The sequence below is a fragment of the Bos taurus genome, chromosome 2, assembly GCF_002263795.3.
Source record: "Bos taurus isolate L1 Dominette 01449 registration number 42190680 breed Hereford chromosome 2, ARS-UCD2.0, whole genome shotgun sequence".
Taxonomy (NCBI): domain Eukaryota; kingdom Metazoa; phylum Chordata; class Mammalia; order Artiodactyla; family Bovidae; genus Bos; species Bos taurus.
This window is the reverse complement of record NC_037329.1, coordinates 28,670,571-28,695,323: the sequence shown is the minus strand read 5'-3', so window position 1 is coordinate 28,695,323 and position 24,753 is coordinate 28,670,571. Positions and strand designations below refer to the sequence as shown.

At 38.5% G+C, this 24,753-nt stretch overlaps 1 protein-coding gene and 1 non-coding gene across 8 annotated transcripts in view; both read left to right on the top strand.

Annotated features, from left to right (window-relative positions):
* Window positions 1–24,753, top strand: part of B3GALT1 (beta-1,3-galactosyltransferase 1) — a 630,044-nt gene that overhangs the window by 242,644 nt on the left and 362,647 nt on the right. The gene's annotated exons all lie outside the window — the stretch shown is intronic.
* On the top strand, window positions 21,922–21,995 carry TRNAV-UAC (transfer RNA valine (anticodon UAC)). The gene has a single exon. It is a non-coding gene; the product is annotated as a tRNA-Val (tRNA).

Below are 24,753 nucleotides of genomic sequence, written 5' to 3'. Positions count from 1 at the left end.
CATGGCATCCGGTCAACAACAACAATCAACCTCTTTAACAGCTATGTAGTACTCTGCTGCTGCTGCTAATGCATAAAAGTGAAAAATGAAAGTGAAGTTGCTCAGTCGTGTCCGACTCCTAGCAGCCCCATGGACTATAGCCCACCAGGCCCTTCTGTCCATGGGATTTTCCAGGCAAGAGTACTGGAGTGGGGTGCCATTGCCTTCTCTGATGTCGTACTCTATTGGGTGGATATACTCTAGTCATCATGGTGGACATTTAGATTATTTGCAAACACTGGATATTAGAAAGTTGCTGTAGTGAGTTTTCATGTGCATAGGGCATTCTCCATATGTACAAAGATTTCTGTAGGAAAAATTATTAGGAAACCCTCTAAGTAAAATAATAAGTGCATTTTCAGTTGTTATATGTTGCCAAATTGCCCTCCAAGAGATACTTCATGCCAATTGCACCTCTACCTCCATGTGTCTCTGTGAAACTGCCTCTTTGTAATCTGAACAACTCAGGATTACCAATATTTTAACATTTGTCATTCTTAGAGAAAAAAAAAATGTTTGCTGTAGATTTGAGGGGTTTAATTTGATATATTTTCCTTTACATTTTCTAAATAGGAATTATATTGTTTATTCAGTTTTTCAGCATACTTAGCAAAATGTTGAGAACATTTCTATTTATGAAATATCTTTATAAACATTATTTGTTATAAATTTAAGATTGTGAAATAATTTTAAATTTATAGGAACATTGCAAAGATACTATATTGTTCTTTTATTCATCATTTATTTTTTCAGTCACATCCATATCAGTATGGATTCATGTACATTTTATGCTTTGGGGTGTTATCTAATAATGGGGCTTCCCAGGTGGCTCAGTAATAAAGAATCTGCCTGCTGATGCAGGAAACATGGGTTTGATCCCTGAGTGGGGAAGATCCCCTGGAGAAGGAAATGGCAAACCCATTCCAGTATTCTTGCCTGGGAAATCCCATGGACAGAGGAGCCTGGTGGATTACAGCTCCTACAGAGGAGCTTGGTGAGTCACAAGTTCAGATATGACTTAACTGAACAAGAACATAACAGTATGTTGTTTATTTATTTTCTTATTCAGATTCTTCCAGACTTAGTCATTGAGAGCTTTTTCAAGTTGACTCCCATGTCCCTTAGACACAGCCCTAAGCTTTTGTTAGTTGAGTATATCCTGTGTTTTAGTATAAAATGCTTTAGGCTTATCTCATATTTTCCCTGCCTAGACCTAGAATCAGTCATTTCTCCAAGAACTCTTGGTTTCCTCAGTGGAGAATAGGATTTAGAAATGAAGATTGAGGCATTGAGTAAGTTTGTTGCTTTTCAAGGGTTAATGGTGCCCTTTCTGTGTACAGAATTGAGTAATGTATCTATAATTATTTATCTCTCCCTCATACATATATGGGAGAAGGCAATGGCAACCCACTCCAGTACTCTTGCCTGGAAAATCCCATGGACAGAGGAGCCTGGTAGGCTGCAGTTCATGGGGTCACAAAGAGTCGGACACGACTGGGCGACTTCACTTTCACTTTTCACTTTCATGCATTGGAGAAGGAAATGGCAACCCACTCCAGTGTTCTTGCCTGGAGAATCCCAGGGATGGGCGAGCCTGGTGGGCTGCCGTCTATGGGGTCGCACAGTCAGACACGACTGAAGAGACTTAGCAGCAGCAGCATACATATATGAATGTAAATGTGTGTTTGTGTTCATGTCTCAGACTTAAATGAAATAGTGAAGGGTTTATTCTAGTCTTCCTTTCTTATTTATCTGTAACTTCTCTCTCCAATAACCAGGCTGCTACCATCCACCATCTATTTAGCTATTTGTTTGATGTGAAGCAGTTTCAAAATTAGTAACCTGTATCCATATGAGAAACAAATTTGCCAACTAAATTTTTGGTTGTAGTTCTAATTTGCCTTTTGTATTATCCATGAGACTGAATTTATTTTCATATGTTTAAGAAATATTTGACTTTTTCCTAAGAAATGTTTATTATATTCTTGAAGCACTGAAAATTGAGTTATTAGCCTTTTCTTATTCATTTGTAAGTATCTTTTACATTAAGGAAATTAGCCTTTGATTCATAATGTGAATTGCAAACTTTTTTCAGTTTGTCATTTGTCCATATTTTCATATATATATAGTTTATATATGCATATATATACAGCTTATATATATATATATACGGTTTACATATATATACATATATGGTTTATATATATCTCTATATTTTTTTAAAAATTCAACTCATTTTTTTCTACTTGAAAGATATTATATACAATAATAATATCAATAATAGCAATCCTCTGAATGGTTGCATGAAACTGCTGTGTATAATAATTTGATTTCAAAATCAAATAATATAAAACAATAATTTTACCTCTTGTTTATGCCTAAATCTTACATTTTCAAAAGTGAAAGGGAAGTCACTCAGTCGTGTCCGACTCTTGGCGACCCCATGGACTGTACCTGCCAGACTCCTCTCTCCATGGGATTTTCCAGGCAAGATTACTGGAGTGGGGTGCCATTTCCTTCTTCAGGGGATTGTCCCAACCCAGGGATCGAACCCGGGTCTCCTGCATTGCAAGCAGACTCTTTACCGCCTGAGCCACAAGGTGGCTTCTATGTTTTCCATGTTTTCACGTGTGTGTTAAAAAATCCCACTTGTGTAAATGAGGAGCAGTGTTCACGTACAGTATTTTGGTTTCTTTTGACTTTGTTCCTAGCATATGTCCCAGTAATAGTAAAAATTACTACAAAATTGTTTTAGGGAAATGTTCAACCAATGTTATAATTGACTTAAGGCATGTAATGAGATAGTTTCCGTCTCTAGGGGGAGAACTTCTGACAGTCTTTATTTGCAAGTTTTCTTCTACACATAATTGCTGAATTCTCAGGGCCAGCCACAGCATCTTCTGTAAGCTGTTGCTCCTCAATGAGTACTGCAGTTACTGTACTTTAGAGCTCAGGCGCTACCCTGCTGTGGTGCTGATTTTATTACAGTGGGGGACTAAGCTGTGGTGAAACAGCGGGAGATTTCTTGTTTGTCAAGTATGTTAAGATTATGGATATCTCTTCTATGTTTAGCATTCCTGTCACTATAATGGGTTTTAAAATTTTGTTTATATAAAATAAGAAAATCCCTATTCTTACACACAAAATATATAGGCTTTTTTACCTTAGACAACAAAGCTATGCTTCTGTCAGGTGTTCATGTATGACCTTCATACTGAACTGTGAATCAGGCAAATAATTACAAAATTAATTGCTCATTGTGAGTTATGATTTATCTTTTTTCCACCTTGTCTTCTTTTGTTAGCACGAACTTATGCAGTACACAGTCCTTAAAGGGTTCCAATATAGACACTTAATTTAAATTTCTTTATTTCTGCTCAAGAATAAAGCCAGTTAATTAACTACTATGGAGTCATTTAATTCTCTAAACTAATTATTTACTATTCAGCTATTCATTTGTCAGTCCCGTTCAGACGCTCAGTCACGTCTGACTCTCTGCGACCCCATGGACTGCAGTACACCAGGCCTCCCTGTCCATGACCAAATCCCGAACGTACTCAAACTCATGTCCGAAGTGTAGATGATGCCATCCAACCATCTCATCCTCTGTCATCCCCTTCTCCTCCCGCCTTCAATCTTTCCCAGCATCAGGGTCTTTTTAAATGAGCCAGCTCTTTGCATCAGGTGGCCAAAGTATTGGAGTTTCAGCCTCAGCATCAGTCCTTCCAGTGAATATTCAGGACTCATCTCCTTTAGGATGGACAGGATCTCCTTGCAGTCCAAGGGACTCTAAAGAGTCTTCTCCAACACCACAGTTCAGAGGCATCAGTTCTTCGGTGCTAAGTTTTCTTTATAGTCCAACTCTCACATCTGTACATGACTACTGGAAAAACCAAAGCTTTGACTGGACGGACCTTTGTTGGCAAAGTAATGTGTTTGCTTTTTAACATACTGTCTAGGTTGTGATAGCTTTTCTTCCAAGGAGCAAGTGTCTATTAATTTCATGGCTGCAGTCACCATCTGCAGTGATTTTGGAACCCAAGAAAATAAAGTCTGTCACTGTTCCATTGTTTCCCCAACTATTTGCCATGAAGTGACGGGACAGGAGGCCATGATCTTCCATTTTTTAAATGTTGAATTTTAAACCAGCTTTTTCACTCTCTTCTTTCATTTTCATGAAGACGCTCCTCAGTTCCTCTTTGCTTTTTGCCAGGAGGGTGGTGTCATCTGCATATCTGAGGTTATTAATATTTCTCTCAGCAATCTTGATTCGAGTTTGTGCTTCATCCATCCTGGCATTTCGCATGATGTACTCTGCATATAAGCTAAATAAGCAGGGTACAATATACAGCCTTGATGTACTCCTTCCCCAGTTTGGAACTAGTCTGTTATTCCATGTTTGGTTTTAACTGTTGCTTCCTGACCTGCACACAGATTTCTCAGGAGGCAGGTCAGGTGGTCTGGTATTCCCATTTCTTTCAGAATTTTCCATTGTTTGTTATGATCCACACAGTCAAAGCTGTTGGCATAGTCAGTGAAGGAGAAGTAGATGTTTTTCTGAAACTCTTGCTTTTTCTGTGATCCAATGGATGTTGGATCCAATTTGATCTCTGGTTCCTCTGCTTTTCTAAATTCAGCTTGAAAATCAGAAAGTTCTCAGTTTATTTACTGTTGAAATCTGGCTTGGAGAATTTTGAGCATTACTTTGCTAGTGTGTGAGATGACTACAGTTTTGCAGTAGTTGGAACATTCTTTTGCATTGCCTTTCTTTGGCATTGGAATGAAAACTGACCTTTTCCAGTCTTGTGGCCACAGCTGAATTTTCCAGATTTGTTCTAGATTTGGCATATTGAGTGTAGCACTTTTACAGTATCATCTTGCAGGAAGTGAAATAGCCCTACTGGAATTCCATCACCTCCACTAGCTTTGTTTGTAGTGATACTTCCTAAGGCCCCCTTGACTTCAAGTTCCAGGATGCCTGGTTCTAGGTGAGTAGTCACACCATCATGGTTGTCTGGGTCATGAAGATCTTTTTGGTATAGTTCTTCCATATATTCTTGCCACCTCATCTCAATATCTTCTGCTTCTGGTAGGTCCATACCATTTCTGTCCTTTATTGTGCCCATCTTTGCATGAAATGTTCCCTTAGTATCTCTGGTTTTCTTGAAGAGATCTCTAGTCTTTCCCATTCTATTGTTTTCCTCTCTTTCTTTGCATTGATCACTGAGGAACACTGTCTTATCTCTCCTTGATTTTCTTTGGAATTCTGCATTTAAATGCGTATATCTTTCCTTTTCTCCTGTGCCTTTAGCTTCTCTTCTGTTCTCAGCTATTTGTAAGGCCTCCTCAGACAACCATTTTGCCTTTTTGCATTTCTTTTTCTTGGGGATGGTCTTGATCACTGGCTCCTGTACAATGTTATGTACCTTTGTCCATAGTTCTTCAGGCACTTTGTCTGTCAGATCTAATCCCTTGAATCTATTTTCACTTCCACTGTAAAATAGTAAAGGATTTTATTTAGGTTATACCTGAATGGTCTAGTGGTTTTCCCTACTTTCTTCAGTTTAAGTCTGAATTTGGCAATAAGAAGTTCATGACCTGAGCCACAGTCAGCTCATAGTCTTGTTTTTGCTGACTGTATACAGCTTCTCCATCTTAGTCTGCAAAGAATATAATGAATATGATTTCAGTATTGACCATCTGGTGACGTACATGTGTAGATTCATCTCCTGTGTTGTTGGAAGAGGATGTTTGCTATGACCAGTGCGTTCTCTTGGCAAAACTCTGTTAGCTTTTGCCCTGCTTCATGTGTTTCCCAGGCCAAACTTGCCTGATACTCCAGGTATCTCTTGACTTCCTCCTTTTGCATTCCAGTCCCCTATGATGAAAAGAACATCTTTTCTGGGTGTTAGTTCTAGAAGGTCTTGTAGGTCCTTATAGAACCATTCAACTTCAGCTTCTTCAGCATTACTGGTTGGGGTATAGACTTGGATTACTGTGATATTGAATGGTTTGCCTTGGAAACGAACAGAGATCATTCTGTCGTTTTTGAGATTGCACCCAAGTAGTACATTTTGGACTCTCTTGTTGATTATGATGGCTGCTCCAATTCTTCTAAGGGATTCTTGCCCACAGTAGTAGATGTAATGGTCATCTGAATTATTGGTCATCTGAATTTGTTATAAATAAGTTTCCTTATTTCATGATGTATACCTTTATTTTACAGGAATGTAAAAAGGGTAATAAATTTATGGTTACTTTGCCACACTAAAAGTGAAGATCATATTTTGTCATTTAGTTATAAAAGATTCATTTATTCCGATGACTTTGACTAGTCAATTACTTTTTAGAAAACCACAAATAATTGACCTTTATTTTCAAACACAAGTGTGTTCTTAAAAAATATTGATTTGACCCTATATTTGTTGTTGTTGTCAGTAGCCAAGTTGTGTCTCACTCTTTGTGATCCCGTGGACAGTAGCACATCATGCTTTCTTAATCATCATCATCTCCCAGAGTTTGCCCAAGTTCATATTTGTTGAATCAGTGATGCCATCCAAGTATCTCATCTTCTTTTGCCCCCTTCTCCTCCTGCCCTCAATCTTTCCCAGGATCAGGATCTTTTCAGTGAGTCAGCTGTTTGCATCAGGAGGCCAAATTATTGGAGCTTCAGCTTCAGCATTAGTCCTTCCAAAGAGTATTCAGAGTTTATTTCCTTTAATATTGACTGGTTTGATCTCCCTGCAGTCCAAGGGACTCTCAAGAGTCTTCTCCAGTAACACAGTTCAAAACATCAGTTCTTTGGTGCTGACCCCATATTAGATGATACTTTATAGCACAATAGTAATTATAATAGTGTACATTTGTATATAGTTTAAAAAGTAGTTTTCACTCATGATACTATTCTGTTCCCTACAGCTTTGTACTTTTCATTTCTAAAAATTGAAGAAATTGAGGCATTCCATGGTCAAGTGGCTTTTAGGATTAACTGCCTGCAGCGCATTTCGAATTTAGAATCTGCAGACTCCCACCACACAAACACAAAACAGTTTTAAAAATATGTTTGTATGAAGGTATTCTCAGAATTGTTTTTTAAAAAGAAAGCAATTTGAGAAATTGATGTCCTTTTTAAACTTTAGGTTAAGGAAGAATTGAGTAAGAAAGATAGGATTAAATCAGCTATAAGGTTAGGAAAGAAATAGCATGCTGCAAAATACACCATCTGCAGTAGAGAGATGGGCCATATATTTGTTCTCAGCTTTGAAGTAAACATGATCTTTCACCCTGTACTGAGAATATAAGCCACACTGCTTTCTGTGATCCATAGGGTGTCAGGATCTAGCCCCTGCCTGTCTCTCAAACCCATTTGCTATAGTCTCTCCTTGAACTTTCTTTGTTCTCCAAGCTGCCTGAGCTGGCCTCTGCTCTATTTCAAGCAAAGCTCTGCTTTTTTTTTTTTTTTTTTACAGGTGGAACTTTGCATTTCTTTTATCTGGGGAACTCTATCCTCAGTCAGCCAGTCAGTTCAGTTGCTCAGTCATGTCCGACTTTTTGCAACCCCATGGACTGCGGCACACCAGGCCTCCCTGTCCATCACCAACTCCCAGAGCTTACTCAAACTCATGTCCATTGAGTTGGTGTTGCCATCCAACCATCTCATCCTCTGTTGTCCCCTTCTCCTCCCACCTACAATCTTTCACAGCTTCAGGGTCTTTTCAAATGAGTCAATTCTTCACATCAGGTGGCCAAAGTATTAGAGTTTCAGCTTAAACATCAGTCCTTCCAATGAATATTGAACTTGTTTCCTTTAGGATGGACTGGTTGGATCTCCTTGCAGTCCAAGGGACTCTCAAGAGTCTTCTCCAGCACCACAGTTCAAAAGCATCAATTCTTTGGTGCTCAGCTTTCTTCACAGTCCAACTCTCACATCCATACATGACTACTGGAAAAACCATAGCCTTCACTAGACAGACTCAATCCTAAGGCCTCTGTAAATCTGGCTCCTCTTTATCTTTATGTTTATGTGGTGCCTGGAGGAAAAAAACAGGCTATGCAAGGTGGCCCATCCACCATTAGTTCACTGTCTTATTCCCCTGCTTACTTCCTTCTCAGCACTTGCCATGATCAGTTGGGGAGGAACCATGTTACTCCATGAGTGAGGCGATATTGATTAATGTCAAGAGTGTATACCCTGTTGCCAGACAACACAGATTGAATCCTACTTTGCTGTTTGTGTTTGTATGGCATTAGGCAAGTCACTTACTGTCTCTGTGCCTGGATCTTCTAACATATAGAATGTCCTTAACTAATACTCTTGCATGAACCCCTGTGAAATAGAACTATGAACTATGCAGATTTTCTGGCTCATTCTTCTACAGTCACTGCAGGTCTGTGGAATGGGAAAGTACAGACGAGAAACCTTATTCCATTGTTATTCCAATAATTGTTGCTATCAGCTTTTTGTTTTGTTTTCTAAGCATAAAAAGTTATAGAATTCCTAGGTATCTTGTTTTCTAGCTTTGTGCTCTTGATTCTCAATCTGCTTCTCTCCTCAATAAACTCTTCCAAAGGATTGCCTATACTCCCTGTTCATCTGCTTTTGTGTCCTGATCCCATTTTGACTGGATTTTCTTTGCTACCACTCCACTGAAACTGCTCTAGTCCATGTCTCCAGTGGTCTCCACCTCATTGAAATCCATGTCACTTCCCAGTTTTCATTGTACTTGACCTGTCGAGAGGATTTAGCACATAGATTATATGGTATTTATTGAACAAATCCTTCACCTAGCCCCCAGGATGTATACTACTTGGTTTTCTTGCTATTTCAATGCTTATGTATACTACTTGGTTTTCTTGCTATTTCAATGCTTGTTGGCTTTTTAGTTTTTATTGCTTGTTTCTCCTCATCTCTCTAACCCTAAATGCTGTCATACCTGAAGGGTAGATCGTTGATTCCATTTATATCTGCATTCATTGGTGGGTAATTTCTTTGTCATATGTCATAAAATACTGTCTATGCAGTTCCATTCAGTTGCTCAGATATGTCTGACTCTTTGCAAACCATGAACTGTAGCAAGCCAGGCTTCCCTGTCCATCACCAACTCCCAGAGCTTACTCAAACTCTTGTCCATCGCATCAGTGATGCCATCCAACCATCTCATCCACTGTCGTCCCTTCTTCTCCTGTCTTCAATCTCTCCCAGCATCAGGGTCTTTTCCAGTGAGTTGGTTCTTCGCATCAGGTGGCCAAAGTATTGCAGTTTCAGTTTCAATATCAGTCCTTCCAATGAATATTCAGGACTGACTTCCTTTAGGATTTACTGGTTGGGTCTCCTTGAAGTCCAAGGGACTCTCAAGAGTCTTCTCCAACACCACAGTTCAAAAGCATTAATTCTTCGGTGCTCAGCTTATTTTATAGTCCAGCTCTCACATCTATACATGACTACTGGAAAAACGATAGCTTTGACCAGATGGACCTTTGTTGGCAAAGTAATGTATCTACTTTTTAATATACTATCTAGGTTGGTCATAACTTTTCTTCCAAGGAGCAAGTGTCTTTTAATTTCATGGCTGCAGTCACCATCTGCAATGATTTTGGAGCCCAAGGAAAGAAAGTCTCTCACTGTTTCCATTTTTTCCCCATCTATTTTCCATGAAGTGATGGGACCGGATGTCATGATCTTAAGTTATCTGAATGTTGAGTTTTAAGCCAACTTTTTCACTCTCCTCTTTCACTTTCATCAAGAGGCTCTTTAGTTCTTCATTGTCTGCCATAAGGGTGGTGTCTTCTGTGTATCTGAGCTTACTGATATTTCTCCCAGCAGTCTTGATTCCAGCTTGCGTTTCCTCCAGCCCGTCATTTCACACAATCTACTCTGCATATAAGTTAAATAAGTAGGGTAACAATATACAGCCTGGACGTACTCCTTTATTGATCTGGAACCAGTTTGTTGTTCCATGTCCAGTTCTAAATGTTCCCTCTTGACCCGCATACAGTTTTCTCAGGAGATAGGTCAGGTGGTCTGGTATACCCATCTCTTGAAGAACTTTGCAGTTTTTTGTGAGCCACAGGGTCAAAGGTTTTAGCATAGTCAGTAAAGCAGAAGTAGATGTTTTTCTTCGACTCTCTTGCTTTTTCGAAGATCTAGCGGATGTTGGCAACATGATCTCTGGTTCCTCTGCCTTTCCTAAATCCGGCTTGAACTTCCAGAAGTTCATTGTTCATGTGATGTTGAAGCCTGGCCTGGAGGATTTTGAGCATTACTTTGTTAGCATGTCAGATGAGTACAATTGTGCAGTAGTTTGAGCATTCTTTGGTATTGCCTTTCTTTGGGATTGGAATGCAAACTGTCCTTTTCCAATAATTTGGCCACTGCTGAGTTTTCCAGATCTGGCATATTGAGTGTAGCTCTTTCACAGCATCATTTTTTAGGATTTGAAATAGCTTAACTGGAATTTCTTTACCGCCACTAGCTTTGTTCATAAGTGATGTTTCCTAAGGCTCATTTAACTTTGCATTCCAGGATGTCTGGCTCTAGGTGAGTGATCACACCATCATGGTTTTCTGGGTCATGAAGATATTTTTCATATAGTTCTTCCATATATTCTTGCCACCTCTTCTTAATATCTTCTGCTTCTGTTAGGTCCATACCATTTCTATCCTTTATTATGCCCATCTTTGCATGAAGTGTTCCCTTGATATCTCTAATTTTCTTGAAGAGATCTCTAGTCTTTCCCATTGTATCGTTTCCTCTATTTATTTGTACTGATCACTGAGGAAGGCTTTCTTATCTCTCCTTGCTCTTCTTTGGAACTCTGCATTCAAATGGGTATATCTTTTCTTTTCTCCTGTGCCTTTTGCGTCTTTTGTTTTCTCAGCTATTTGTAAGGCCTCCTCAGACACCTATTTTCCCCTTTTGCATTTCTTTTTCTTGGGGATGGTCTTGATCACTGCCTCTTGTACAGTGTCACGAACCTCTGTCCATAGTACTTCAGGCACTCTATCAGATCTAATCCCTTGGATCTGTTTGTCACTTCCACTGTATAACGGATTTGATTTACGTCATACCTGAATGGCAAACCACTTCAGTATTCTTGCACTGAGATCCCCATGAACAGTATGAAAAGGCAAAAAGGTATGACGCTAAAAGATGAACTTCGCAGGTCAGTAGGTGCCCAATATGCTACTGGAGAAGAGTGGAGAGATAACTCCAGAAGGAATGAAGAGTTGGAGCCAAAGCAAAAACAACACCCAGTTGTGGATGTGACAAGGCAGTAGAAGTAAAGTATAATGCTGTAAAGAGCAATATTGCATAGGAACGTGGAATTTTAGGTCCATGAATCAAGGCAAATTGGAAATGGTGAAAAGGGAGATGGCAAGAGTGAACATCGACATTTGAGGAATCAGCGAACTCAAATGGACTGGACTGGGGGAATTTAACTCAGATGACCATTATATCTACTACTGTGGACAGGAATCCCTTAGAAGAAATGGAGTAGCCATCATAGTCAACCAAAGAGTCCAAAATACAGCACTTGGATGCAATCTCAAAAATGACAGAATGATCTCTGTTCGTTTCCAAGGTAAACCATTCATTATCACAGTAATCCAGGTCTACGGCTCTGACCAGTAATGCTGAAAAAAGCCGAAGTTGAACGGTTCTATGAATACCTACAAGATCTTCCAGAAATAACACCCAAAAAGGATATCCTTTTTGTTATAGGGGACTGGAATGCAAAAGTAGGAAGTCAAGAGATACCTTGAGTAACAGGCAAATTTGGCTTTGGAGTACAAAATGAAGCAGGACAAAGGCTAACAGAGCTTTGCCAAGGGAACACACTGGTCATAGGAAACACCCTCTTGCAACAACACAAGAGAAGAGTCAGCACATGGACATCACCAAATGGTCAATACTGAAATCATATTCATTATATTCTTTGAAACCTAAAATGGAGAAGCCCTACACAGTCAGCAAAAACAAGGCCAGGAGCTGACTGTGGCTCAGGTCATGAAGTCCTTATTGCCAAATTCAGACTTAAGTTGAAGAAAGTAGGAAAAACCAGTAGATCATTCAGGTATGTCCTAAATCAAATCTCTTATGATTATACATGAATGTGACGAATAGATTAATGGGATTAGATCTCACAGACAGAGTGCCTGAAGAACTATAGACAGAGGTTCCTGACGTTGTACAGGAGGCAGTGATAAAGACCATCCTCAATAAAAAGAAATGCAAAGGGCACAGTGGTTGTCTGAGGAGGCCTTACAAAAAGCTGAGAAAAGAAGAGAAGCTAAAGGCACAGGAGAAAAGGAAAGATATAGTCTTTTGAATGCAGAGTTCCAGAGAAAACCAAGGAGAGATAAGACAACCTTCCTCAGTGATCAACGCAAAGAAATAGAGGAAAACAATAGAATGGGAAAGACTAGAGATCTCTTCAAGAAAATTAGAGATACCAAGGGAACATTTAATGCAAAGATGGGCTCGATAAAGGACAGAAATGGTATGGACCTAACAGAAGCGGAAGATATTAAGAAGAGGTCGCAAGAATACACAAAAGAACCATACAAAAAAGATCTTCGTGACCCAGAAAACCATGATGGTATGGTCACTCACCTAGAGCCAGACATCCTGGAATGCTAAGTCAAGTGGGCCTTAGGAAGCATCACTACAAACAAAGCTAGTGGAGGTGATGGAGTTCCAGTTAAGCTATTTCAAATCCGAAAAGCTGATGCTATTTCAAATCTGAAAAGATGATTTTTCTATTTCCAAAAGCAAGTGCTGCAGTCAATATGCCAGCAAATCTGGAAAACTCAGCAGTGGCCACATTATTAGAAATGGTCAGCTTTCATTCCAATCCCAAAGAAAGGCAATACTAAAGAATGCTCAAACTACTGCACAATTGTACTCATCTGACATGCTATCAAAGTAATGCTCAAAATCCTCCAGGCCAGGCTTCAACATCACATGAACAATGAACTTCTGGAAGTTCAAGCCGGATTTAGGAAAGGCAGAGGAACCAGAGATCATGTTGCCAACATCCGCTAGATCTTCGAAAAAGCAAGAGAGTTGAAGAAAAACATCTACTTCTGCTTTACTGACTATGCCAAAGCCTTTGACCCTGTGGCTCACAAAAAACTATGCAAAATTCTTCAAGAGATGGGTATACCAGACCACCTGACCTATCTCCTGAGAAATCTGTATGCGGGTCAAGAGGGAACATTTAGAACTGGACATGGAACAACAAACTGGTTCCAGATCAATAAAGGAGTACGTCCAGGCTGTATATTGTTACCCTACTTATTTAACTTATATGCAGAGTAGATTGTGTGAAATGACGGGCTGGAGGAAACGCAAGCTGGAATCAAGACTGCTGGGAGAAATATCAGTAAGCTCAGATACACAGAAGACACCACCCTTATGGCAGACAATGAAGAACTAAAGAGCCTCTTGATGAAAGTGAAAGAGGAGAGTGAAAAAGTTGGCTTAAAACTCAACATTCAGATAATTTAAGATCATGACATCCGGTCCCATCACTTCATGGAAAATAGATGGGGAAAAAATGGAAACAGTGAGAGACTTTCTTTCCTTGGGCTCCAAAATCATTGCAGATGGTGACTGCAGCCATGAAATTAAAAGACACTTGCTCCTTGGAAGAAAAGTTATGACCAACCTAGATAGTATATTAAAAAGCAGATACATTACTTTGCCAACAAAGGTCCATCTGGTCAAAGCTATCGTTTTTCCAGTAGTCATGTATGGATGTGAGAGCTGGACTATAAAGCTGAGCACTGAAGAATTAATGCTTTTGAACTGTGGTGTTGGAGAAGACTCTTGAGAGTCCCTTGGACTTCAAGGAGACCCAACCAGTAAATCCTAAAGGAAGTCAGTCCTGAATATTCATTGGAAGGACTGATATTGAAACTGAAACTGCAATACTTTGGCCACCTGATGCGAATAACCAACTCACTGGAAAAGACCCTGAAGCTGGGAGAGATTGAAGACAGGAGAAGAAGGGACGACAGTGGATGAGATGGTTGGATGGCATCACTGATGCGATGGACAAGAGTTTGAGTAAGCTCTGGGAGTTGGTAATTGACTGGAAAGCCTGACATGCTGCAGTCCTTCGGGTCGCAAAGGATTGGACACAACTGAGCGACTGTAATGAACTGAATGAGCTGAATGGTCTAGTGGTTTTCCCTACTGTTTTCAATTTAAGTTTGAATTTGACAATAAGTAGTTCATGATCTGTGCTACAGTCAGCTCCCAGTCTTGGTTTTGCTAACTGTATCGAGGAGCTCCATGTTTGGTTGCAAACAGTCTAATCAGTCTGATTTTCCTATTGACCATCTGGTGATGTCCATGTGTAGTCTTCTCTTGTGTTATTTGAAGAGGTGTTTTCTGTGACCAGTCCATTCTCTTGGCAAAATTTTGTTAGCCTTTGACCTGGTTTGTTTTGTACTCCAAGGCAAAATTTTCCTGTTACTCGAGGTATTTCTTGACTTCCTACTTTTGTATTCCAGTCCCCTATAATGAAAAGGACATCTTGGGGTGTTAGTTCTAGAAGGTCTTGTACGTCTTCATAAAAATCGTTCATGTTCAGCTTCTTCAGCATTACTGGTTAGGGCATAGACTGAGGTTACTGTGACATTGAGTGAATTGCCAGGAGAGCTGAGAAGTGATCTCTAGGGCCAGTGAGTGAATTCATCCTTCCTAAGGGAAAAGTTTGACTGGTTTGACTCCAGAATGGCAGAGTAGAAGGATGTGCCCTCATCTTCTCCTGTGATAACTCCAAAATTACAACTGACTGTTGAATAACCATCGACAGGAAAATCTTGAATGCCACCAAAAAAAGATACCCTACATCCAAGGGCAAAGGAGAAGCCCCAGGAAGATGGAAGGAGGGGCTAAATTTCATTTAGAGTCAAACCCTGTACCCACCAGAGACACTTGGAGGGTTCAAACAAACCTTGTGCTCACCAGAACCCAGAGACCCCCATAGACTGAACCAGAACTGTGTTTGAGTGTCTCCTCCGGAGGTATGGGTCAGCCATGGACTGCTACAGCGGTAGGGACTCTGGGTGTAATAGCCCTGGGTATGGCTTAAGCCCTCTTGGAGGAGGTCATCATTAAACCCACCCTAGAGCCGCCAGACCTTACACAGGACTGGGGTAACAGACTCTTGGAGGGCACAAACAAAAGTCTATGCAGTGGCAGCCTCCAAATTAATGTGTCCAGACCAAACTTCTACACCAATGCGACATTCTTTTGTTTGTTGGTTGGTTTGTTTAAATTAATTGATTTGTTTTTGGCTGTGCTGTGTCTTCGTTGTTGGACTCAGGCTTTCTTTAGTTGTTGTGAGCACCTCTCTTGTTGAGGCACACAGACTTCTAATTGCAGTGACTGTCTGGTTGGGGAGAAATGGCTCATTAGTTGTGACACATGGGCTTAATTTTCTAATGGTATGTGGAATATTTCCAGACCAGGGATCAAACGCATGTCCCTTGCTTTGGCAGCTGGATTCTCAACCACTGGACCATCAGGGAAGTGTTGATGCCACATTCTTGACATTTATCTCTTGACATCTCCAGTAGGACATCTAATAGAAGTCTCAAAGTCAGCATATCTAAAACTTCATTCCATATCCTCCCGCATGGGGAACACCAATCGTTATCCCCATCTCAGTTGATAGCAACTCCATCAGTCTGGCAGCTCAAGCCAAATTATTTTGAAATAATCTTTGCCCCCTCTCTTTTTCTCATCCAGTCATTAAATAAATTCTCTTGGGTATATCTTAAAATATATCTAGAATCTAAGTACCTCTCATCCACTTTTTTGCTCCTACTGTCACATTTTGTTGCAACCACTGAGATAAGTCCCCACCTGCATCATTTCCATAGCCTCTCATGGGGTCTCCCTCTTTCCACCCTTGCTGTCAAGTTTATTCTTCATATAGTGGCTAAGGCAATTCTGTTAAATTGTCCATCATATCATGTCACTCTCCTCTTACCTCTCTAGTGGAGTCCTTAAAATAATATAATATCCAGAATCTTTACTCTATGGCCTGTGAGTCTTCCCTTGATTTAGCCCCTGTTTTCTTCTATGAGCTTAGTTCCTGCCAGCCTCTCCTTTGTCCATTCCTTCCTTGAACATGAAAGCCCATTTGATCTCTGATGTCCATCGTGCTATTGTCTCTGCTTAGAACTGTCTTCCTTCAGATATTTGCGTACCTTGCTCACTCATTTTGTTTAGACCTCTGCTCAAATTTCACCTTCTCAAATAGATACTACCTCTCACTGCTGACTATTGATAGTGCAATTGCAATAGTACCTTGTCTCCCTCCATCTCTTACCTGGCTTTATTTTTATTTCTTATACTCACAGTGCCTGATTGTTATGAATTTTTATCTCTTTTCTAGTCTGTTTTCCCAACTAGAACATACATGTCATGAGGACATAGCTTTTCTCTAATTTCCTGAGTCCTAGATCAATGCTTAGAATCCAAAAGGTGATTACTAAACATCTAAAGGAAAGAAAGAATGAAGGGGCTTTGTACAAATGCACTATAATACATGCTGCTATAATCATTTCTAAAATAAAATTGTAATACTCTTTTTGGATTGGACTGAATGACTAGTTTTCTTTGATATTTGATATTAGTTTTAAGTTAGGCTGTGAAATAGCTACTAAAAAATGTGAGAATCAATGATGGAAGAGAAAATAAAAGTTCATCTGCATCAGCTATCACCTTCTAGCCTACACTGCACTTAGGGAACGTCCATCTTTATTGAAGATTTGTCTTATTTTTACAACTCTCAACATTTCACCACCTTGACAGGACATCTTTTCCAATATTTAATTATTCTGTCAATTGAGCATCTATTTTTTTTTAAAGGCAAATCAGATTTAATCACTACATTTTAAGCTTAATTCTTTTTGGAGATCTTCTGATAAATAGAAAATTAATTTTGTGTACAAAATGCTTAGGTAGATTAACCTGAATATTCAGTACAGGGGTACATAGTAGGAATACTAATGCTTGTTGAATGTTGTTGATTGAATCATATGTAAACAAGAAAGGATTTTTTAACCATTTCATGTATTTTAGATTTTTTTATCATAAGTTTTTATCATTTCTTTCTGTTCATTTAATTATTTTTGCTTTATGTGCCTTTTCCTACCAAACACAGACATCAAATGTTCACATAGAAAATGAACATTAACTTTAAAATAATAATCCAAAGCTTTGCATGGCAAAGTAATAGATCTTCTCAGTGTCATGTTATAGTTTTAGATAATAGCTTTTCTGGTTGGCTCTGGAGACCCTCAACATAAATCTATTTGAGGATGGGTTAGAATGAAGATGACAGGGAAAATGGAAGAGGAACACAGGAGAAAAATCATGTCTGGAAATTGATGGTCATTTCTATGTATGTTTGTCACCTTGGAAAAGATTAAGGGGATGATGGTACCTCTCTATAACTCATTTTTTTATAATGTGTTAAGATGAACCCAAATAAATGATCAGCCATAACGGTGAGAGTAGGGCTACCGTTTGGGGATTGCATTGCTAAAGTCAGTCACAGAGGCCTACTTCCAGGATAGGAAAGTCTAATCCAGTATTTTTCTTTGAATGGTGTGTGGCTTACTTTTAATAAGTAATAAATACACTAAAATAAAAATAATACATGTTGTAAAAAAGTAAAAATGTGGGTTTTGTAAAAAAGAAACTAAAACACCGTGATGCCACCATCTAGATAGAATTGTTACTGTCTTTGTACTTCTTCCTGTCTTTCTTCTATGCATATTTTAACATAATAATGAAAGTAGTATTATCCTCTATAATTATGGATCATGACTTTTGGTTACTATTACTATATGCACTCAGTCCTTAAAAATGCCTAATTTTAATAATCACATAATATCTTATAATTTATCAAGGTATATTAATTTGCCTAGCCATTTACTTATTGTGAATATTTTGGTTACTTTTAACGTTTAATGTTAAACTTTTTTGCATAAAACCTTTAAATTATTTGGGAGAAGAAGTTTCTTTTTTAAAAGGAAGAATGTAAAGCAAATGTTCTGAACACCCGTCTTCTTAAAAGTAGTGAATATTTTGGTCTCATGCAGTCTTTGTAATTTTATTTTAGATTGCCAATTTGAATATATAAATTGCTATTTGAATCTTATTATTTTTGTGATTCATTTAACTTTGCTTACTACCAGTGTTGAACATTTTCTCGTGTTTACTAGCGTTTGTATTACTTCTTTGGAGACGTTTTCATATAATATGTCAGTTTATTTGGCTTTTAGTATTTATATTCCTCCATAAATAGTTTCTCCAGTCAAGATAAGACTGTCTGGTTCACCATCCATTTATTTTCTTGTTTATCAGTTTAACTCAGTACTACAGAATGGTAAAGAAATGGTCAAGTCCATGTAGCATACAATGGCTTTAAAAATATTTTTTTTTAAGCCCTATTCAAACATTTTCTATAAAATACCAAGAATCTTTTTATAGGCAATTCTTTATAACCTAGATTTATTTTATAAGATAAATCTTTTTGTATTTGTTGTTTGAAATCAAGTGAAACATGGTTCTCAGTTCATACTTTATATATTTTCTTAATTCACACCTTGGTCACACACACATACACACAAATTTCCCATTTATTTACTTATTGTACTTTTTGGAAAAGGATAAAAATTAAAATAATAATGATATAAATGTTATGCTTAATATAAAATTTATGTGTTTGCTTCTCTCTTTTAAATGAAGGGATGTGATATTTTGAAAGAAGAGTGAATAAAGGTGAGGATGTTGAAATTTTGGAGAATTAGAGAATAGAGAGTTTTTGTCTTGTTCCTATATGTTAAATATATAAGTTGCAAATATTTCTGTGACTAAGCATTTTTAATAGAAAATCCTCTTTGAACTATGGTAAAATTAAAAATCTTGTTCTAAATTAGGAATGTACAGATACAATGAGTACCATAGAGAATCATCAAGAGAAACCCCTAGAGAATAACTGAGCAACTCATGACCTACCTGTGGGACCCCCAGTTTCTCTGTCAACTATGAACACAAATGCAAAAAGAAAATACATGTGTGTGAAGAAATTGATATCTTATATTTACCTTAGCATTTCCTTTCCTACAGATTTAGTAATCAAATCTAGACTGGCAAATAAAGAAAGAAGGATATCAATTTTATGAATCAGTTATGATGTTCTCGATTAAGGACTGCAAATACTTAACTCCTTACAGAGGATTACAAATCTAGCAATGGGTGGATCCAGATTCATACCCAGGTCCGACCCCAAGGATCATGGTCCTTAACAAACCTGAGGTGTTTTTATCATAAGTCCTATTCTATCATACAAGTCATCAAGGAAACAGAGGAAAAAGGAAAGAAAAAAAAAAGAGAGATTATCCTATTATCCTAAAGTAAGCAGCTGAAGAGTATAAAGAATCAAAGTAAATCATAGAATTACAGGTTTGGTTTGGTTTGGTTTTTGTATGAGAGGAGACTTCCACTTAGGAGAGGGATAAATTGGCAGTAAGGCCATGGAGCAAAGGGTGAACTTTGTACATCCATAGGGATGTGATGTAATTGCTTGTCCCTTGAGTTCTCCAGTCTATAACTTAAACAGTGCAGCATCCCATTATGGAAAAACCATGGCCATCTGGTCTTCCTGGCTCTGAGGTGCAACCTGTAATGTAATTTCAGAAATGCATTAGAGCTGGGAGACTGAATCTCAGGGAAAATCAAGTTTGGTCAGCTGACAAAGTTAATTTGGTGCTTCATCATTGTACTGGCCAGCTCTTGTCATAGAAGCAGCTTAGTGCTTTGAAATTGTTCAGTCTGGAAAGAAAACAAAAAACACAAAAATGCAGAGATATGAAGGAGAGGCATACCTTTTCATCCCCCCCAAATTTAGCCAGCGCTGTGTGTTTTCAAAACAATTAGATTAGGGAATTTTTTGTCTGTATTTTAAAAAAGGATAATGTCTACATCATTTCTGTTAGATAATACTTACTATTATAGAATACAATAATAAGGGCAAGGGTCAAAGTGTATTTTGCATTTAAGTATGATGCAAGGTCAAAAAGTCCAATTTTGAAAATGTCTTGCTCAACAAAACTTGTTCAGTGTAGCAGCAGTACAATTAGATCCTGCAATTCATGCCATATATGCAGTTTCTAAAATGCCAGGAAGAGAGAAAAGGAGAAAGAAAGAGGAAGGAAGGAGGGGAGACAGAAGATAAAAGGAAGGAGAATGAGAACAAGAAAGAAGGAAATTAGGGAAGGAAAGAGGATAAAAGAAAAAGGAAGAGTAATATGATAATCAAAGAATTTTTAAATGGTATCAAGTCAACTGAGATGTTTGTTATTAAAAAAGACATAATTTATTTTTTGTAAAGTAGACTGCAAAAGAGTATATTTGTCCTAAAGTGGTAAGTGTGTAAAAAGAAAGATAGGTAGTCTCATCATCATTAATGTTGCTCCATAAAATCTCCTGAACTGCATTTGAATCATCCTTCAGGGTCACTCATTTCCCTTCCTTTCCTGCCTTCCTGCAGCCCTTAAAGAAAACAGCTCTAGTGTTAAGAGAAAAGGATTTGTTTCTGTGTTGAAAGTAAGGAGATGTGAAAGGAAAATATGCAAGAAAAATAAAACATTTCTGGTCCCTTTTGCACGAGGAGGACTCCAGGAGTGTTAAGAATCCTGTGAGACCCACCACACCCAAGCTTTTGCTCCCTACTGCCCTGACTGCAGGGACTAAAGAATTGGGAGTCCACCCAGCAAAGGTGCAGAAAACGTGAAAATTTTAGCTGCCCTTTTCCTTCAGCACTGTCAACACCCTATTTTGGAAGGTAGTTTTGATTTACTTACTTCTGGATGAACCTGAGTTTCTAAAAGCCTACCAAGAATCTCAGATCACTAATGGAAGTAATTGAAGGCTGACATGGTCAACCAGAAGATAGAGGGGAAAAAAAAAAATTAGTATCTATATATGCAGTGTGTCTCTGAGAGAACCAAATGAAGTGTTAGCAGGAAGAGATATAATAAAGAAAAGAACTTAAAATCAAATGTTCAGTTCAGTCACTCAGTTGTGTCTGACTCTGCGACCCCATGGACTGCAGCACACCAGGCATCCCTGTCCATCACCAACTCCTGGGGCTTGCTCAAACTCATGTCCATCAAATTGGTGATGCCATCCAACCATCTCATCCTCTGTCATCCCCTTCTCCTCCTGCCTTCAATCTTCTCAGCATCAGGGTCTTTTCCAGTGAGTCAGTTCTTTGTATCAAGTGGCCAAAGTATTGGAGCTTCAGGATTAGATGAGACAGTGGCTAATTACCTATACATGTTTTCCCATCAATTCTCTCTTCCCTTATTTCTATAAATGGAACAATGGCCCACCCAGTCGCTCAAGCCAAAATATAGGAGCATTCTAATTCCTCTCCTTCCCTGTCTCCAAGCCCCTCCCCTACCCCATTACCAAACATCAACAGATTCTTTCCACTCTACCTCAAAACCTTAACGACCTTTACTTGTCACCTGTCTAAATTGTTTCCCTCCTTCTACTTCTATTGATGGTCCAAAGTAATCAAATCTGTGATATCTAGGAATCAGAAACCCTTTCCAAACTTTTCTTTAAATTCCTGGATACATGTTCTGAAGTTACCTGTGTATCCAGCTTCTTGCTTCTCTTATCTACTTCATATTAATGCAGATATGCCAAGACTTAATGCTGTGTCTCGATACTGGAGAAGTAAGAAAAGATTTTTAGAACTAAAAAAAAAAAAAAAAAAACACAACTGAGGAAACTACATATGTGTGCATATATATACATATGTATGTATCTGTGCTAGAGCTTCCCTGGTAGCTTAGCTGGTAAAGCATCTGCCTTACAATGCAGGAGATCCTGGTTCGATTCCTGGGTCAGGGAAGATCCCCTGGAGAGGGGATAGGCTACCCACTCCAGTATTTGTGGGCTTCCCTGGGGGCTCAGATGGTAAAGAATCTGCCTGCAAAGCAGGAGGCCTGGGCTTGATTCCTGAGTTGGGAAGAATCCTGGAGAAGGGTGTGGCAACCCACTCCAGTATTCTTGCCTGGAGAATCCCCATGGACAGAGGAGTCTGTCAGGCTGCAATTCATGGGTTCACAAAGAGTCAGACATGACTGAGCGACTAAGTGCACAGCACATGTATCTGTCCGTATGTGTTTTTAAAGTGTGCATCCATATATATGTATTCTCATATATATATTTGTACACATATATATATTTAAGTCTTGCAAATTGTAACATTTTTGAGTATATAAAACCTGTAGTACTGGTGAAAATACATGAAGGGTGTTATTGTAGGCTTATCTCAATGCTCTTCCACTCTTTGTTCTGTTACTGAGTTGACTACTTAAGACTTTAACTCATTAGTGAGCACATCCCCAGAGTTCCACACCCCCACCCCCATCAGGTGGAGCCCTGATTTTATCACATTGTTTGCAGAAGGCAGCTTTGGTCATTCTCCAGGCTGGGTTTGCTTTGCTCACCAGTATGAAAAATTTAGAAAGAAAATAACTTCAGTTCATCCGTGTATAATTCAAATAGTATTTTAGAACATTATGTTAATCATAGAAACTGCTGAATTAAATATGAAACTGAAGAGATTTCTAGCAGAAACTTCTTAAAATACTTAACTGAGGCTTTTCAGCTTTCACAAAAATTCTACACCCTGCTTTTAGAGCCCTGATAGGTAAAATGGTTGATGCTAGATGAAAGAATGTAAGTGTGATTTATTCATCAGGTCTAACAGTACCTCAAAATCTATGTGACAAATATTTCTTGTATTCCAAACTATTATTACTGGGAAAAAAGGAATCCACAGGCAACATTGATTATACTTTCTGTATAGAAATATTCTATCTTAATATATAGGGCTTTCCCTATGGTTCAGTGGTAAACAATCTGCCAGCCAATGCAGGGGACACAGGTTCGATCCCTGGTCCAAGAAGATTCCACATGCCATGGAGCCACAAATACTGAGCCCACGTGCCGCAACTGCTGAAGCCCATGCTCCCTAGAGTCTGTGCACTACAGCCAGAGAAGCCACGGCAATGAGAAGCCTGCGCACCACGGCGAAGAATAGCCCCGGCTCACTGCAGCTGGAGGAGAGCCTGCCCAGCAACAAAGACAGCTCAGCCAAAAATAAATAAATAAAGTAAAAAATAATAGTTAATCTAAAAGTGGCATAAAGATAAGTATACTGCTTTTTTTTTTGGTAATTGTTAAAGATACCATGCTAAGAATCAATGACAAATGAAAGCTGTCCAAGAAGAGTAACAAACGTAGGTTAATGTCCCGACGCTCATATGAATTAATCAGTCTCTAGTCTTTTCCCAATACTATAAACATGATTAGAATTCACAAAAAGAGCTTAAATAGAATATAGTCATTTCTTTTTCTGTTTAAAAAAGATCTGGACTAGATCAGAGTTAGCTTTATCGGTGAAAAAAACTTTATATAATTCAATTCAGAGCAGCCAAATGAGACCTCCAAGGACAAAACAAAAATCCAAATATGAAAATATTGTAATTTCCCAGAGTGGTACAGGTATACACTTCAAGTAAAGGTTAAACAAAAATTATTCATTATCTCAAGTAAACCAGAACAATGCATTACTTTTCATAAACAGATTGCCCTCTTTTTAAAAAATGATGTATTTTGAACCTCAACCTGATATGATTTATGGTACTAATATACTCTGTGAGAGGACAGAATAGCGCTGGCTATTCCCTGACATTACAGCATAAACTGTAGATCATTTAAATATGCAGAAATTGAATGATTTGCAGAGCCATATCCATGCTCCTCTTGCATAGCTGTTTGTAGTTAAGCAAAAAATAGCCTTCATTCTATTTTTACAGCTTTATTTTTGAGATGATCAGAAGGTGAGTTGAAGCACAGATAACATTATTTGGTTTACATAAAATATAAATGAAAATGGTAAGTAATCTGATATAATTTCAAACTAAATTTAAGTCAAATAGCTTTGGGGAAAGTCATTATTTTCTGTTTTCTGAACCTTGTCTAATAATCAAATCAATAAGGAATTTCTCTTTCTCCAACTGTTAGAAATCAACTGTATCTCTTAAAGGAGAAAGGATGTATTGAATATGATTCAGGTTTCATTTATTAGGAACAAGTAGAATCTATTAGAACACATTAAAAAGGTCACAAAACAGTCATTTCTCCGGTCTGGTGTTTGTAGAACCCTACTCGGCTTTCCTATGTCCTAAAAGTCCCCTTACTCTCTTTCCTGGGGGCACGAGCACCCTAGGGTGAAATCAGTAAACAAGAGAACCATTTAGAACAGAAATTGCTGAGGTTATCTCAATCCTGAGTTAGCTCATTGAACGCACGGGCCAGAAAAGCACTTCCACCTGTGCCTCCTCCATGTAATAGTGCCCTGCTGCTAAAAGTGAATGCCAGACTAGCAGCAGACTTCTGTCCTGGAGGAAGCTTGATGGAGACAGAGAAATCTCAGACCCCACTCTAGACCTATGGAAGGTGAATCTGCATTTTCAAAAAATCCCGAACTGATTCATGTGTACATTGTCTGAGAGGTGCTGCTGGAAGCTATTTAGTGCTAGTGGTAAAGAATCTGCCTGCCAGTGTAGGAGACACAGGTTCAATCCCTGGGTTGGGAA